Source organism: Manduca sexta, chromosome 3 (genome assembly GCF_014839805.1).
Source record: "Manduca sexta isolate Smith_Timp_Sample1 chromosome 3, JHU_Msex_v1.0, whole genome shotgun sequence".
Taxonomy (NCBI): domain Eukaryota; kingdom Metazoa; phylum Arthropoda; class Insecta; order Lepidoptera; family Sphingidae; genus Manduca; species Manduca sexta.
Window position 1 is genome coordinate 1,680,783 of NC_051117.1, and position 19,432 is coordinate 1,700,214.

At 35.5% G+C, this 19,432-nt stretch overlaps 1 protein-coding gene across 1 annotated transcript in view; it reads left to right on the forward strand.

Annotated features, from left to right (window-relative positions):
* Positions 1 to 19,432, forward strand: part of LOC115443552 (ATP-binding cassette sub-family D member) — an 85,745-nt gene that overhangs the window by 19,845 nt on the left and 46,468 nt on the right. Inside the window, 1 exon segment of the mRNA XM_037438626.1 lies at positions 5,133 to 5,156. The gene's annotated coding sequence lies outside the window, so the exon portion shown is untranslated.

A 19,432-nucleotide genomic window follows, 5' to 3' on the forward strand; every position in this document is an offset into this window, starting at 1 on the left:
TAAAGCTCTCACTTAAATTATCATTTTGTTAATAATATTTATAAATTATTATTTTGACTTAATTTTTAATGGGATATCTTCTATCAAAAGATTTAGAAGTTAAATAAAAACACTAGTTAAGTTTATATTTGAATAGGTATATGATTATGAATATTATTATGCCTAACCGAGGACATATTTTCAAGTGACATGCAAAAGCTCCGTGCATTTTGCTTATTGCATAAATCTGCCATGTGTTAATTCAAAACACATATTTTGCATTGCAATAGCCATTTGCGTTTATACAGTTGCGCAGTTAATACGTCATGTATTGCGTCGTTCGAGAAAATCCTGAAAACATTCCGATATAAACATCGTAGCATCACGCTTTTTCCTTTGCAGGGGTAGGCTAGGACGCATGTAGTAGATAAGCGTATTGGCATTAACCTTACACAATAATTGTAGATTGCAGGCTTCAGCCTAGGCATATTGAGCAAAAAAATCCAATATCGATTTGACATATTTATCAACTATTTTACTAGCTTCTTCACTTTGGTATTGTTCGTATATTTGTACGAATGTAAATGAGAAGTGCACTCAACCTAAAGGTGCTGCTTGATACATCCGGATGAACTAATTTTTAATAAATATAAATAATAATGTTAGTTATAAAAAAAAATCTACGAAATTTTCTGTGTTATCTATCTTTGTTTGGTTGCCATGATACATTCGTTCTATCAAATAATAATTTCATAAAATGTATTAAGACAAACAAAAAAAAAATGAGAAAAAATTCGTAGTAACATTTCTTATAAACTATATTTTCGTTGTGTACATTTATGAGAACTACTCAGGTACAGATTATGTGTTGTTATATACTGCATGAATTTGCTAGGTTTCGATCACAATTTGATACGTCAGTGTAATTTCTTATTTACATGTGTATTCTGATAACCTTTAACATTGCACAATGATATTAATATGTTTATCAAAAATTACTTGTCGGTTCTTAATTAATACTTACTATAATAATTTGATTAATAATATAGAAGTAGCACCGAGCTTGCCAACTGCCACATGAAACCTGCGTTTATAATTTGCAAATCACAATCGCACTTCGCTATGTACGGAACAGTACCTTAACACTTGTCTGGCTTCAGTGAGTGTTTCGCGAGACCTCAGTTTGGAGGTTTGTTGACACGCCTAGAGTGGGCGGTGTTACTACGAGAATTGTTTGTGGAGTTCATGAAAGAGTATTCGTTTACATTAGGCACTACATCATTGACCTTGTTAATAGTTTACTGATCAATAGACTGGAAATTTGATACTTGTACTGTTACTTGTACTTGTTTTTATTGGCTTTGACTCCTCGGTGGCATAGTTGCAGTACACGGTACGAGTACGACTACTGCGCTGAGGTCCTGGGTTTGATTCCCGAGTCGAGCCAAAATAATTGACTGGGTTTTTCCATCTTTACAAAATTATTCTGTCACAGCTTTGGAGTCAGGAAGTTGGCGGTGTGATATTCCCGTGCTTCGGAAGGCACGTAAAGCCGTTGGTCCTGCGCCTGATCTCTCTCCGGTCTTGATGGATTGCCGTCTCATTGGACTATGAGAGTGAAGGAACAGAGATGTGTTACTGTTCTTTACCGTTCATATATGGCCACAATATCAGAAGGATCGTGGATAGGATGGATGATGGATCATAAAGGGAACACATAGGAATAAGGGAAGGGAAATGGTATGTAGGCTATGATGTTAGCGCCATGTATGTCAATACTAAAGCAGGTTATTAGCTATCCATGCTATTACTAATTGGACGTAGATACGCAAAAATCCAGCCCACAAAATGACACTTTTGAAATAGTGAAGATTGAAGTTTAAATCGTATTTTTGCTCATTGATCTGTTTTATATTTTGTTAAAAAGTTAAAATTAAGATATTTTGACTAAGATGTTTTTACTAATGTAAAATATAGACCTTATAGTCTAGAACTAATTTGGCGTACTCGGCTCATTTTCGACCATATTTTAGAGTACGTAAGAAGTACTTAGATCCTTTTTGTGTATCTACGTCAAATTTTGAAACAGCAACCAATACTGCTAAGCAATCCCCGGCCCTTCGCCATTATTAAATGTTAATAGATTCCACTTAGTACATAAAGTGAAGTATGGCCGTTCGTTGCTGTTTCACAAGAATATTTCAACGTTTATGTTTGCAGGGCCGTAGTTAGAGGAAGGGGAGGGAGGCGGGGATTCCGGATAAGAAATTATTCAACCAATGCCGAGTATCGAATTTATGATGTTGAGATATATTCGTGGTAAAATAACTAACGTAAATAATACACTTAAAAATATAAAATTCCTTATTCTAATCGAAGTTTTAATTGCTCAGGTTGTTGGTAGTAATTATGACTGCTTTATTCTGATTGGCTTGTTCCCGTAACTCAGTCTCTGCAGTAAATTGATGTAACCAAGTCCCTTAAGATTCGATATTAGTTGTCGTTAGTTATTTAGTTCATACATTTTACCGAATCATTAAAACATCATAAAAATGTTGAAAAATTACAAATTGACATATAGGTTAAAATGTTTTTATTGCATAATATCCTTCTTGATGTTGAGTGGTTCTAGACTTCAATGGCACTTCTGACTGCGTCCCTGTATTCGTGTGTTTAGCAAGCAGCCGACGATTGCACGTGACTGTTGCAAGTTTCCGTAAATCAAAATGTGTTTTATATGCTTTTTTTGGGCAGATTAATGCGTTTTATTTTCTTTTGCTGCCTCGGTGGCGTAGTTGTACTGCATGCGCGGTACGGCAGCGCTCTGAGGTCCTGGGTTCGAATCCCGGGTCGGGCAAAGTGATATTTGGGTTTTTCTGCTCAGTATCAGCCCGGAGTCTGGAATTTGTGCCCGATATGGCGATAGGCTCGCCCTCTATCACATCATGGGACGGAACACACTTGGCGAAAAGTGGATGCCATGGTTGCGCCTCTGCATACCCCTTCGGGGATAAAATGCGTGATGTGTGTGTGTGTGTGTATTTGCTTTTGAGACTTCTCGTGTATTAGGGTTTGTTAACATCATTTTCTTCCTTGCTCTATTTCCCTTTCGTTCTGTACGGTTATAATTGCTACCGCCGGGAGGCCAATATCTCCTTACCAGGAAGCTCCTGGTGTTCTAAACAGGTCGATACTCGATAGGATTTTAAAATGTCTCAAAAATATTATCTAAACTTGAACACAATAATCTTCTTTTATGTTATGGCTGCTACCGTTTATATTTCGGTGATTTTGCCAATGTCGAGTAAGTAGCAGATACAAAACAAAAACAGACTATAAAATCAGATCGCCATTTTTGTACCTCTTTATTTATTTTTCAACACAATAATATCTTCGCTTGCACACTGCTGATTGACTTAAGGAGTGACAGTTGACACCCACCAAGATTGACACATCAAGATATCTATCACCTAAACAGTAAATTACGCATGCATCGTCTATGTACAAATATCACAGTAACTTCTCACAAATAGTCATACATTGCACACATTCTAACATTTCAGAATAGGTATTTATCGATATATTATATTACAAAACAAAATCCGTTTACTATCTAACCTACGGCACTATAAGGATGTGGTGTTGTGCAACGCAGGCCGTGTTGTGCCAATAATTATCCACTCAACACTAGGTCTTAGGGTCTTTCAGCCGACTAGTGTTGTAACTTACCCGTTTATTATCGATGCTCGATAATGTCTTGTTAAGGCTCTGTGAATTTTGAAATAAACGCGAGATATAAAGTGACAGCTATTCGAAGTGTCGACAGTTATTAATGATTTTTTTCGTTCTCTGTTTATTTCGTGTAGAGGCTGCTTTCTAAATATAATGATATTTTTTTTGTGATGGCCTCCATCCTGTCAAGCTGTTGGAATGCATATGTGTATGTTTTAATAATACTTTCTTAAAGATAAGTAATGAAAAAAAGGAATATCTTAATATGACTCACGGCAGTTGTAGTAAGCCATTATTATTTATAATTATAATATATTATATATTATCAGTAAAATTATCTACTTGCCTTTTGAAATATTCAACATTTCGCAACTACAGTCTATCAATTTAAAAATGACTGCCTTGATCACAATTCCATCATGGCTCGGACCTGGCATATCTTAATGTGGCTAAATATTTATCAGCAATTAATTCCAGATGCGGAGTTCGAAATCTTTACGAGCAACTTTTGACTGTTAAATTTAATTGCACCTAAATGGTGCCAATTGACTAAAATAGTTAGGCAATTGGTTGACGTTATAATTTTTGCTAGTTAAGTTTACGATAAAAGTGGCGATGGCCTAGCTGGTTGTGGAACGAACTGCCGCGCCGAGACGAATGTCAGCAGGTTCGAAACCCGAGGGCACACACCTCTGACTTTTATACAATTATCTATTCTTTGAAAATTATCGCTTGCTTTAACGGTAAAGGAAAAATGGATACCTGATAAGTCTCTATAGGAATTTCTAGGGTGTGTGAAGTCTACCAACCCGCACTAGACCAACGTGGTGGACTAAGGCCTAATCCCTTTCAGTAGTAGAGGAGACCCATTTCCTAGCAGTGGGAGTATATAATACAGGGCTATTATTATTATTTATTATAAGTTTATAGTCCTTTGCCCAAGGCGCTACTGATAAGCGACTTGATGTCTTGCACACGTATTGGTTCACTTGTTACTAGTACTATTTATCTATGTTTAGTTAATGCGTCGCGTCGTGTGCGGTCATCGGGTCAAACATCAAGTCCCTTATCAGTAGCCCCGTGGACAAAGGACTGAAGAGTGGCAAAATTGGCTGTGGTATACCAAACAATACTTGGTAATTCAAGACGTTAGATGGTGTTTCTACTGTTTGTGGTCAGTCGTATCGCTTACCATCAGGCGAACGGCAAGCTCGTCTCGTCATACAAAGCAATAATATAAAAATACTATTGGCTGGTAAAAAAAAATCCTTGTAATTAAGACCCCCCAGTATAAGAGGCGACAAATGAGCGTTGAGTACTAAATTGGGAGAGTTCAGAAATATGCAGTAATGCACATAAGATACCGCGCGTTTTAATTTTCAAATCCATTATTAACGACATAATATGTATTATTGTTTCAGATATGTCTTGGCGGTTAAAACAATGTAAGTGAGATTGTAGTGGATTTTACAAAAGTGAAGCCTGGGCCGTTTGCATACATCGCTTTTTGAAACCAGCTGTAGTTGAGTTTTATACACGATCTCTGGGAGTTCTTACCGCGAAAATCCATTAAATTACGCTAAAGATATTTTTAATCTCGCAAAATCCATTTTGTGACACTTTTGGCTTCGTCGTCCTACAAAAGCGTTGCGTCAGTGTTATGAGACGTTACGTCCACTCCCAGCACAATGCCCTGTGCTTTCGTTCCGCCACTTATGGACGAGACTGTACGCTAAAGAGATGGGAAAGTATCGATAAACTTGAAAATACTGTAAAACTTTTACACATAAACAAATTTAAATAAAAAAAAATTGAAATTAAAGAACTTAGATAGATTATTAAATTGTATCAAAAGGTATTATAACAATAAATAATTTACTTTCCAAAGATAATACTTTTAATTTAATAGTGTTTAAGGTATCAGTGCATTTTCTAGATGTTTACTGTTTAATATAGTCTTTATCTACTTACAGTATTATTGTTATTAGCAGATAAGATATTTTTCTGTGATTTACGAGTGTTACGTATTTAATGCCTTAACGTGACGAGGTAAGTCGTCATGTTGGATGCATTTTGTTGAGAAGCGACTTGACTGTACTTTTGCCGTTGCCATCCTTTATCATTGCCATTAAAATCCATGTAGTTAGTTACCATCAGTCGGACTGTTATGCCATTCGTCCATTCAGGCAATTTAAAACAAAAAAATCAACAAAAATAAAAACCAATTACCTATTTTTATAATTTTCCTTCAATAACAATTTCAAATAAAAATGTAATGCGTTATCTTATCCTTAGTATTTAAATACGTTATAGATTTTTGATAATTACTTACATCCGTGTGCTGATAGGTACTAATGATCTGTGCTAATCCCGCCTTTGGTGACTATCTACAATATACACTAATTATATTTGATAATTTTACAGTATAAAGTTCATCCGATGAAATGGGATATGTGTAGCTAATAGGTATAATATGTTTTTTATTGGTTAAGAATTATTCTGATGACGACATAGGATCATTCCTTGTTATTTTGTATGAAACCATCATTTAAATTATGTTAATATAATATATTGTAAATGTAGTACACACGTTCAATAAGCAGGTGCGTCGGAATCCAAGAATTCTTAATATTGTAATACGCTAATGTATGTGCTACTGGTGTGCATTTTTAAAAGAAATAAAAAAAAAATTACTTGCAGTGATGGATAAATAAGCAGTTAAAGGTTGTTTCATCAGTTTATTTACTGAAATTGTTTGTTTTCAAACTGTTAAATTTTAATAGCATTATTTTAATATTAAGTATTGCCAACCTACACAATTTAGTGCGATTACAATATGACATTTGATGCATTTCCGTATCCGCAAATTTTGATATTCGCGGACCTTCCTTTATTATGAGGACAAGTGAATTTATATCATTATGTTAATTATAATGCTAATAAAATCGTGTTTTAAATAATTCGACATATATTAGTGAATACTTAACGAATATTTATGTTCGGTGTTTCTGTATGTCACTCTTTGTCTCTGATGAATCGCTATACATAAACTGTTTAATGTATAGTTCAATGGGTTGTGAATACTAATTAATTCATAGCACCCTAGTGTCCTCGTTTGTGAATATATTATTTGCGAATATACGTGATTAAAAGATTGATTTTGGAAGAAATGATGTAGATTACGTTAAAACTCAGGAAACCACAGAGCATTTATAAGCAACCGTCATATTTGTTACTGAATAATAATCATAAAACATTGACCTCAAGACGCGTTTAGAGAACAATATAGCAATAATTTAAATATTAAATACATTCACACTAGTCATATTTTATCTAAAAATTGTGCGCAACACGACAGTGATTATAGTCTGAATAGAATTGTTTATTTATTTTCATATGCAACAATGTCGAACATAAAAAAATATCGATTATCGATGCTTCAGCGTTATCTCTCCCCTACACCTGTCGTCACATTATGAAACGCACTTTAAGTGACTTTTGCTTTCGTTCAGCTGTTTGGTTATTCAATAAGCGTATTTACCGCAAATCTTTATTAAATAGGACAAGTTAATATGTATTTGAAAATAAATATAATAAATGAATTTTGACACAGTTTACAAAACTAAATCCGTTCCGTTTTTCCTGTGTTTACTTCTTACGAACATACAAACATTCACATTTATATTATTAATACTTAAGTAAGACTAGATTGCCCTTTCAAAATATTTTCGCATAGTATATAAATAAAGTTAATTGAATTAAGTAATAAGTAGCATAGAATAATGCACAAAGGTAGGGACGATTTAATATTTTTTTAGGTTAAAAAAACTTATTTTGACTTTAATTACTTTCAACTTCCTCATGTCAACACGAAAATTGAAGTCCGTGATAGGCGAACTAGTTTTTATATCCACCCTCGAACGTTCAAGGCTAATGCATATGCATTAAGGCGATACCTCAAGGTCCATTTTCATACATTTTGTTTCACCTTTAATCTGGGTAACTAAACAAGTATTGACAAGTAAAGAATTTAAATTCACGTCTAGTTAGTGATTAGTTCTCGCAGTTGAAAGAAAAACGTAAAAATAATTAATAATCATGGATATTTCTGCCTTTAAAATTTAATACGACGAAATTTTAAAGGCCGAAATATCCATGCATATTATTTATTTTTACGTTTTTATTTCAACTGCGAGAACTAATCACTAACTAGACGTGAATTTAAATTCTTTACTTGTCAATACTTGTTTAGTTACCCAGATTAAAGGTGAAACAAAATGTATGAAAAATGGACCTTAAGCTATAACCTTAAGACGATTCGTATAAAACTTATAAATATTAACAGTGTGACCTTCATGGATGTAGTGCTATTGTCGGAGTACGAAGCGGGTGAAACCTTTCACAACCAGCTTTATAACGTGGATTATTAAATTCCTCACCTCTTCCATTTACTTTGTAAATGTGGTGGTGGTAGGTCTCTCATATGTGGGAGTCCGTCTGGGTGGGTACCACCGCTCTTTCTCTGCCGCCACAGCAGTGTGTAGTCATTTTTGCGTTCCGGTTTGAAGGACATTGTAGTCAGTGTAACTACTGGACATAAGACTTAGCATATCATGTCTTAGGATGGCGAGCGCAGTGGAATACCGAACAATACTATGTAATTCATGGTGTTGGATGGTGTTTCTATTGTTTATGGGCGTTTGTATCACTTATCATCAGGGGAACAGCAAGCTCGTCTCCTCATACAAAGCAATAAAAAAAATGTGGATTGCGCAAATTGTTTGAAGCGTATAGAGGGAATTTAACGCAGTTTCCATCAGGTGAAAAACTTCAACGTCTTAAGTTTTTTTACGGGAATGGGAAAGTGACTCCACTGCACCTGATGGTTATAAGAATGGCGTCAGAATATGTATTGACGAAAGATCCTTCAGTTGACACAATTATTAACGATCTGTTCGTTATCGGATATACTCATGCTACTCCCGTAACATTTCCGGCCACTATCGGCCGTTTAAACTATTTCAATTTTAATCTTCGATTCGTAAGAATAGACCAATCAAAACTCGTCGTTTCTAACCGTGTCAACTAAAACTTTGTTCTGATTGGTCAATTTCACGACGGATCGAAAAAAGCGGTTGGCATCGTTTAATAATGGCGGTATGAAGTTTGCGTTGGTTGTTATTCGTGCGGACACGATTATCCTACAGTGGCGAAAAGTGTCATTTTTAAAAGGTAAGCCGATGTAAAAAAATGCCTTAGTAATGATATCGAGGCCAAGTTAACGGATATCAAAAACAAACAGACAAACATATAATAATATCAGCCCTGTATTATATACTTGCCCACTGCTGAGCACGGGCCTCCTCGACTACTGAGAGGGATTAGGCCTTAGTCCACCACGCTGGCCTAGTGCGGATTGGTAGACTTCACACACCTTTGAAATTCCTATAGAGAACTTCTCAGATGTGCAGGTTTCATCACGATGTTTTCCTTCACCGTTAAAGCGGGCGATAAATTAACAAAGAATACACACATGATTTTAGAAAAGTCAGAGGTGTGTACCCTTGTGATTTGAACCTGCGGACATTCGTCTTGGCAGTCCGTTCCACGTCCAACTAGGCTATCGCCGCTTTTAAACATAAATAAACCTAAATGGGAAGCCTTTAGGAATCAGGTTGTATAAACGCTTCACTATTATACCAGCAATACACGATAACCAATTAAAAAACAATAGAACGTTCATAGCAGATATTATAAATGCTGATAATTTGTCCAAGAGCTTTGAGTTGATAAACATTGGACGTTGTACCGATGGATGTGCGCAATCGTAGCCAGTGCTGATGTACTTAATTGCGTATAAATTATCGGACATAGAAGTTTGTTCCACATTTTATTGTGTTACAAATGAATTTTGTGGGTAGTTTTAAGAAATTACTGTTTAGTATCTTGTTAATGGTGTTTGGTGATTCTTAAGGAACTTAATAACAATCAATGCTGCCTATAGCTTAATCGTGACGATAAAATTACTCATTTGGCGATACCGTAGTGATCTTCTTTTAACCGACTTCAAAAAAAGAGGTTCTGTTTTCAAACCGTACGTATGTATATTCGTATGTCCGCGATTTTCCTCAATTCATCAAATTGATCTGATTTGAATGGGGTTTTTGAAATTTTATTCCAATATTGATGTTTCTATTTTTTTTTTGCAGCCGTTGCTCGTTGTAATAGCAGGAAAATTGTCTGAATCTAAAATAATTCCAGGTCACTAAATTATTCTCATTTTCATAAACCACACGCATGTCAGTCAAATTTGACGTCACACGCGATAACATTTGAACGTTACCCCTGTGGAATATAGATAGCCGGCGCCCGAAGCCGCCATAGCGTGTGCCGCATACAGACACGGTAATCAGCATGAGATGTAGCTATTGACGTCAGGGATTGACGTTTATAACAATGGTTAAGGCCGAAGAGACCTCCTAGAGACTATGAGGCAGGTAGAGGTCATAAAAACTTACTAAATTTATAAATTTGAAATTGGTCTTTATTAGAAGTTGCAGAAACTGGTGAACGCATTTGGATGAAATAAAACACAGTCCTGTTAAATAAAGCTATGAAATTTCTGTATGCGCAGTGAGCAAACCAATTTTATGCATATGCCAGCCTCACGTGAAAAAATTATTGCGGTTTAATGTTGTGCCAAATAAAGTTCGTTTCAAGACACTGTTTTAGAGTTCTCTAAATATATGGTCATGCCAGCATCCCACAAGGCCTTTCTATAATTTTAAAACTATTATAAAATTCTCACAGTCTGAACTTTACGGCAAACTCTTTGAACCAATGAATGGTGCTGTTTAAAAACAACTTTCTAACAACGTTACTGAAGAAGTCATTGAATTTTCCATTCCACGAAGATGTATAATGGCGGCTAAACGTTAGTGGTAAAGTAATAAATACTAATAACAAACCGAAGTTCTTTTTGTTCATTTTATAGAATATTATAAACGAACGTGAAAGGTACTTTTTTGTGCTCTTTTTTATTTTTTTAAATCTTTATTTAATAATAAAGAGGGTTTGATCAGACATGATCATGCCATCCTCAACGTGAAAGGATATAAATGAGATATAATAATATAATATTTATTGATATTAATAATATAGGATCTTGTAAGTAGGTAGTATTGGTTGGTAAATAAATATAAAATAATAAATGAAATTCTGGTAAGTTCTACTACATATATTCAATACTGAAACCTCGTCATTAAGGTCCTAATTCCACTGGAGGAAGAAGGTTTCCACTACGAAATCGTAGAACATATTAGCCGTTAATAGCCGATTTTGAGACTCGTTACCTTTTTATTCATCTACAATGACTACAGTTCAGTTAATAGTTATCGAATCCTTCAAGGACCATAAACCAAGCATCATTGTCTCACCCATATCTCCGATATCGTAATCCATCAGGACGAGTAAAGTGCACAACCTTGCAACGACCTGTGATAAACGACAATCGTGTTGTTTGTACAGGTGAGTCTCGTTTCTGTTTGTATACAAAGAAGTAGGGCTCGCGTCTGGGTTCGTTAAACCTAGGTTTCCCAAGATGGGGTCCGCGGGTCCTAATGGCCGGTAAACTTATTGCAAGGGGTCTGTGTAAAAAAGAACACATAAGCAATGTAAAGTAAAGCCGGGCATAATTATTATATTTGTCGAGAGACGCAGCTTCTTTGGTAGACCTATATTTTATATGGCTCAATTTGTGTTTACTTACTATAACCATATGAGTGAACTACTGGCGGCAGGTCTCTCGTATGTGATACCACTGCAATGTCTATTTTTGCCGCCAAGCAGCAGGGTGTACTCACTGTTGTGTTACGGTTTGAAGAACATTGTAGTCAGTGTAACTACTGGACGTAATAAGACTTAACATCTCATGTCTCAGGTGTTGGATGGTGTGTCTAGTTTTATGGGCGGCCGTATCGCTTACTATCAGGCAAAGGCAAGCTCATCTCGTCATTCAAAGCAAGTAAAAAAAACTAACTGTAAGACGTAGTAGAATTGGAAATGGTAACCTAAAATAATTGACTCTAATAAAATAAATATGATACTTAAACCATTATTTGTTTATAAACAATTTTGGATTTTCGTTAGTCGACATGTCATTTGGACCCCACTCCACTTACCAGATGCAGTAGGCTCACAGCCGTGGCCGTCTAGAAATATGACGTCATAAATGCGAAAACCTACGTCATTAGATAACGGTACAAAGCTATGGTGACGAATTAAATACAAAAAAGACTTTTAAAACCAAACAAATAAACATAATAATAAAAATCTTTTAGGCGAAAACATATTTGGGCATTAGTCATCAATTCTTCGTCATATGTGTTCGTCAGACGTTCTAAACCGAAATAAGTCGTGCATAAATCCATACTAATATTATAAATGCAAAAGTAATTTGTCTGTTTCCACGGCAAAACATTGAAGCTATTTCGATGAAATTTCTTGAGCAAACTTTAACCTTAAAGAAAGGACATAAGATAGTTTTTTAATATTTGTCAGAAATTGAAATTCCGACAAAGCTGTGTGCTATTAAAAGCTATAATCGTGTAGTTCGGTGCACTGTTTCCTCGTTTTTCTCAATCGTATACTATAAATACATATACAGGTATTGAATGAACTGGTGGCATATTATTATCAGACCTTGATATCAAAAGATAACTCATTATTGTTTGTAAGGTTGTTAAAATTCCAGTTGATAGGGTGTTTTTCTATTTTTTTTATTGCCTTAATTGGCGAACGAGCGAGCGGTCCGCCTGATGGTAATCAGCATCTGCCGTCCATGGACTAAAGCAATGTAAGAGGCACAGTCAAGCCGTTGCTTACCGGAACGTCAGCACTCTTTTTAAACCTCGTTTGAACGGCAAGTTACAGCACTCGGGAAACACCGATGCGGGGAGTTCATTCCAAAGTGTACAAACTTTTCATTTACTACTCAAGTTCCGGCTTTCCTTGTAATGCTGATAATGTTAATACGACCCTTTACCTATGTTTCTGATATCACAATTCAGATGAGAGTGTTCTATTATTTTGATTATATATCGATTTTTAAGCTAGTCAAGTTGCCCTACTTAGTGTCTAGTTTCTAGTTACAGCTGGATAACCTTCAGTTTTAAATCGTTGTTCGCATTATGTTTAAAGCAATCAAGAATATACGAGAATGAATAAGTAAAAACGAAGCTGTAGCATTCACCTTTTGTGTCATCATCCATACCAATGTTAATGTTATCTACAAATAACAATTGTTATTAAATCGGAAGCATAACTTAACCTTTAGCAGTAAAAAATACATACCGTTGTCATCCAACTAAGTATTATCGAGTTTAGATGTTTATTAAGTTTCCTCTAACTCAGCCTTCATTGTGACGCCATGATTGCCGCCGAATTGTGGTAATCGTCATTCGTCAGAATCGTCAGTAGCTCGCGATCAGTCGACAGAAGCGCACGTCCGTTCCTCCGCTGAATTTAATCGAAGTTTTTAGTGTTTGTTTTTGTGTCGTGTCTGTGTGTTTTTTCTTGTGATTTGGCTGTGTCGCAACATGTTTTAAGTAAGTGGTAACTTTTTTTATTGAGTAGTTGTATTTTTAAATTATTTGCATTGAACATTTCTATTCGATTATAATACTTCGAGTGTTAGAATTAAGATTTCTTTTGTTCGTTATTATCTTTGCGTTGTAGAGCTCAGTTATATTTGTGCAGTGTTAGCGATTTAATAAGTTGGTCATATCTGAAGGTGTGATTGAAATTTCTCTTGCCCTCAATAGTTTAATTCGTCTAGCAAATATGAAACATGTTTGTACATTCTCTTTTGAATCTAGCGTACTTGCTTTTACAAATGATATTTCATCTCCAATAAGGATAGAAAAAACGGCTTCAAGTACCTATGTTTTGATAGATTTTTATATCATAAGTTTTATTAGTAGTTCAGCATCTACAACAGTCATGAATGCAATAGACCAACATACCTTATTCAAAATCAAAAGCAAATATTCTGTATTTATACCATCTATCTAATCTATTACATACAAAATTCACGTGACCCCTACATCGTACTTAAAGGATTATTGCGCTGAGTTATTGATAGGATTTAATTAAGGTCCATCGATCAAGTTGATTATGATCGAAGCGAGTCTCCGCGAATGTTGGAAAGTATTTCACATGCTTGTGTAGATCAGATATTTTAATGAATATGTTATCACGATTCGCCTATGAAAAACAATCGGAAATAAGAAAAAAAAACAAATGTTCAAATTGCTATTTTCTTCGCGAATTGTTGATGTTTTTAAAACAATTTATCTTAAATAATTCTCACCAGTTAAGTTTCTAGAAATAATGTAGTTTTGTGTTTCTTTAGTATATTATATTTATTATATATTGCGTCTAATTTTTCGATATGAATATTATATTCTTTTAATAAAATCATAATCGTACGTCAAGAAATAAAATTAAGAAATCAAATCTATCAAAGAAAAACATGACATGGGTTTAACGATGTTTTCAAAATGGGTGCCAGATTTGATCATGGCTGACGGTAGAGAAATGGGTGACTGCTGATTGTGGCTTACACGATTTCCTATGGCATATATGAGAATGACAAAATAATAATTATGGGATCTCGTACTTTGTAGTCTTTCATGCAAAATTCCTCCACTGCATCTGAGATTGTAGTAGGGTTTAGTTATTGACGTTAACGAGAGATGATTACCTCTCGCCAGCCGACACAATTATGCCGGCCTGATCACTAGACATACACCGGCTGATCCCGGAACGCGACACACTTACGTGGACCATCATGGCGGGTTTTACACATCGGTGGTCACTTTCCGGCCGGATGCAAATATCCTATCACCAGCAAAATTTAAATTAGTAACTAAGGTCTTGCACATAAGGCATAATGTTCATGCATCAGTGGTTATCCTTATTCAACGTATATGCACTACGATACAGAATTTCCTTCTACGTTTATCCTCGCTCGAATATTTTCAAGTACGAACGCGAATTTTGTCTTATCTAGTTGAATATCTAGGTTATTCCTTTTCTAGAGGACAACTGAGCAGCCTTTGGTCTTTGATTGAAAATAGTAAAGAATAGACTTATAAATCGTTTATTCACTTGAATGCCAAAAAGGTAATATGAAAGTACCAGTGGCGAAAGGTCCATATTACCCGATTCCTATCGGCTTCCCTTTATATAGAATTTAATTATCATTAGAACGATTTCAAGACCGCATCTATGCATATTAGTACCTATATTATGTCGAGTTACCTTTCGCAAAATTTCACCTTTCGTCACTGGAAAATAAGTCACCACATAATTAAATAATTTAGTCTTTTAATTAACAAAAATATTAGTATTTAAAATACACACACTCACGCCTTTTTATCCCCAAAAGGATAGGAAGAGGCGCAACTGATACACCCACTTTCTGTTGTGCCTTTTCTGTCTTATGATGTGATAGGGGGCGAGCTTATAGTCATATCAGGGGCCTTATTCTCTATCCCGCACGTTATTTTGACAGTGCGTAACAAGCACGTAACACATCGCATCATGTTTAGGACTATAGAAATTTGGCTTACAGAATACCATTCCACGCATATTTCTCGAAGATAACATGACACGGCCGCGTTACGCGTTTACACTATCGTACAGAATACGGTCCCAGCACGAATTCCATACTCAGGCTGATACTGTGTAAAAAATACAAATTTCACTGCCCGACTCGGATCGAACCCGAGACCACAGCATTGCAGTCGTTCCGTATACACCATCGAGGTATTATATTATAATATCTATTACACATTTAGCCTTGCCTTACCTGGCAGTAACAATTGATATAACAGATCTATATTTTGTGCAATTTTTTTTTTTAATTATGATGGTATATTTTATTTACAGAATTCACTGAAATGGCTCATAGATGTATTGAAATAAATTGTTAAATTTAAATCTGTATAACATCGCATTAGTATCAACTGTTATGGTGTTATAATATGTATAAATGAATAAAATAAAAAAAAAAATATATATAAATCGTAGAACTCACAGGAGGTCGCTGGATGCGGGCCCCTTCCAATAGGTTGATCTGGAAATCTTTTATGGGCTATGTTCAGCATTGTACATCCTGCTGCTGATGATATTTAATTTTTTGATAAAGATACATATTGGTTTCTATCATCCAATGCCTAATACCTGTATAATACGTACGTATTTTTCCTTTTCGAACCGGTACGCGGAATAGATTTGTTAATTTTGATGACAATTATGTATGCGAATACAGCTATTTACATAAAAATCGGACCAACGGCGACTCCTTTTGACTTTTAAGGCTACTTGGAATAAGAATTGACGTCAAGCGCTTATCGGAAAACTAAAGACGAATTACTATGTTAAGGACAGACGTTAACGGCGAAGATAAATATCGTGGGAAATCTACATATCTAAGAATTCTATATAAGTTTTTCAATGTGTACTGCCCACCGTACAAAGCCAGCGTGTGCTAACCTAAACCTTCTCAGTAATAGTGATGGCCCGTGCTCAGCAGTAGAATAGTTCTTCATATCTTATTTGTTACTAATATTATAAAATAAATTTTGTAAACATGTTTGGATATTTGTTTGAACAACGTAACGGATTTGGATGAAACTTAGCACATTGGTAAATCATGTCCTGGATTAGGTAACACATAGGCTACCTTTTATCCCGGTAATTTGCTCCCGTGGGAAGTAATTGTTTTTTTTTAAATGGCGCTGGCGTCATATAATATTTTAGGGACCTGTGTAGCGAGAAAGGCTTTTCAAGCGGGTGAAGCCGCGAGCAATACCCAGTATATAATATAGGAATGGAAACTGGATATTATATAATGTTAAATTATATCTATTTATTACTTTAGATATAATTGGAATAAGAACCGTAAAAAACCTTCGTTCTAATGAATACAATGACTCAGTATTTCTCAGGCATCATTAATTATAAGTATATGTTAATTGAGGACATATATTTAATTTAATACAAAATAATCTTAGTCGTGAATATACATATTTCGAAATTGGAGTCTTGTATTGGTAGCCTTACGGTACCTACTCCATTTACATGTATAGCATAATCTATACTAATATGAAATTGAAGAGTTTGAACGCGCTAATCTCAGAAACTACTGCTTCGAATCGAAAAATTCTTTAAGTGTTGAATAGCTCATTTATCTAGGGAGGCTGTAGGCTATATATCATCACGCTATGGCCAATAGGAGCAGAGCATTAATGTAATATGTTTGCAAAAACGGGGAAAATTTATTCCTTTTGAGAGCTTCCGTTCCGACAGAAGTGTTCCTCTTTAAAATATTATAAAACAAAGTCCCGTTGCATCTGTCTACTTGTGTGAACGCGATTACTTGAAAAGCTACCTAATTGATTTTGATGAAATTTGGTATGGACATTGTTTGGGACTCAGGGAAGGATATAGGCAACTTTCTATCCCGAGAAAATATTTAACGGGACTTTTATCCCGGAAAACTCATCCATGACGGCGAAGCCACGCGCAAAAGCTAGTACATATTGAGCGGAGTTTAACTTAGAGGCGGTAAGGTCGATAAAACATGACTCGATCAATGCAATGACAAATAAAAAATGTACTGGATACCTAAAAATTCCAGTTTTTTGCAGGTTGTTATACATACTAGCATGGGTATTGAGCATACATAAACTGTGAACGATGAGCCCTTGACATCAAGCCATCAATATTGCTTGGCACTTTTTTGAAATGAAAAAATATTCAATTATGTATGAATAATGATAGTTTTTATTATAGTTTTCAAGCATTTTTACGATTGACTTATGGCATGTCAGTTATGCTTGGAGTTAATTCGAAAATTATAATAGATTTAATTGCGTGGCTCAATGAACTGTACAGAACTCCACCTTTTTTAATAATTAGTGTTTTTTGTTTGATTCAATTGTTTCAAATTGATTTTCATTTTGAATATGAATAAAGTTTTTATGACCATATAACCCTTTTTTTATGGCATAGGCTGGCAAATTGACATTCGGCCATCTGGTGTCTAGCGATCAGATCAGAAAACAGTTGTGGATGCGCGGCTTTTATATGATAAACATTGTGGACTTTTGAAAAGGTACATTAAGGAGATAGACTCTTACCCCCTTATTCATAGACGTTTTTTATCGAACGATCGAGTAAGGCTGTGATAACAAGTCTGTTTCTCAGTGCTGACGGCATGGCAGTCTTCGCAGTGCGTAGACGTAGGGCCGTTGTGATTGGCTAATATTGAAATACAACAATAATTACAAATCACAACGGCCCTATGTCTATTTCTCAGTGCCGTTGGGCACTGAGAAACAGGCTTGTTATCACAGCTTTACTCCGTCCTTAGATAAAAAACGTTTATGAATAAGGGGGTTAGACTGTTAATCATATTTGTGAACATTAAGATCTGAATTCACAGAATTTGTTAACGATTAGTGCCAAGTAATCCTGTTGCTTATAAGGATTGAAAGACTCTATGCAAATAGATTTGAGTACTTTAATAGTCAGAAATTGCAAAAAACATTTAAATTTGCAAAAAAAATAAATCGTAAAGAAAAATTATTGTTTGTCATAAATTTCAGGTTTCGTACCAATAGTTTGTAGTTTAGAACCATAGGGCACTTCCTATACACTTGGTCTAGGGTGCTGTCCGCCGTAGGTTTTGAAAAAGGAAGGAGTTTGTTCGAGCTCCGAGAAATATCACTCGGCATATAGAAACCAACAGCTTTATTTTTTTTTCTATTTCTATGGTTTTGTGTAACTTGTTAAGCCAGCATTCATCCTATAGCCGAAGATGAATACAAACTGTAAAAAGCGGGTGACACAGAGGCTGGCATGGTGGCAAAAGTTTGCGCCTGTTAAAACCAACCTAAACCTTGATAAATATAGTTAGACCATAATAATAGCTCACATTATTGTTGTTTGCGTGCAAATCTTAAACGGGCCTTGGTTGTAAATGCACAAGAGTTTTCTAAATGATTACCTAACGTTACTTGACCCGGTTTCGGTAAGTCGAGATGCAATCTCGCCGTGATTACTGTTACCCGACGGTTACTGCGCGAAATAGCCGGGGGGAGGGAGGGAGGGGGGGGTTAGTTTTGTTTTTACCCCTGTAACGTTCAAATAGGCCTTACGTTAAGAACGGTGTTATTCAATTACTTTATCGCGCAATGTGTTGAGCATGCAGGCGTTTGTTGGCGATATCTACAACCTATTTAGAATATGTACCTGAATTTGTTTTTCAATAAGTTAACTTTTTTGTCAAAATTTAAAAAATAAGTATTTCCCAAATAGATAAGTCACACGTTCTATGGGAATAATTTAGGCTTGATTTTTATTTGAAATGAAAGGGTTTTCACTAGCAGTCTGATCCCTTTGTTATGACGCGATATAGGAAGGCAGGCAAAAGGTTCGGTAACTCATATCAATGATTTGCCAGTGTTCCCTTCTTATAACTTTGCATCCTTGAATCCGTGAATAAGCAATTATGCAGGCCGCCATGACTGTGCCGACCGTCCGGGGATGCTTGTATCTTTGGCCGGCACTCTATGAGCTCCACTTCGCTTAACATCAGGTACAGTGAAGCCACTATAAAAAAAAGGCGGACAAAACCGCGGATAAAACACTG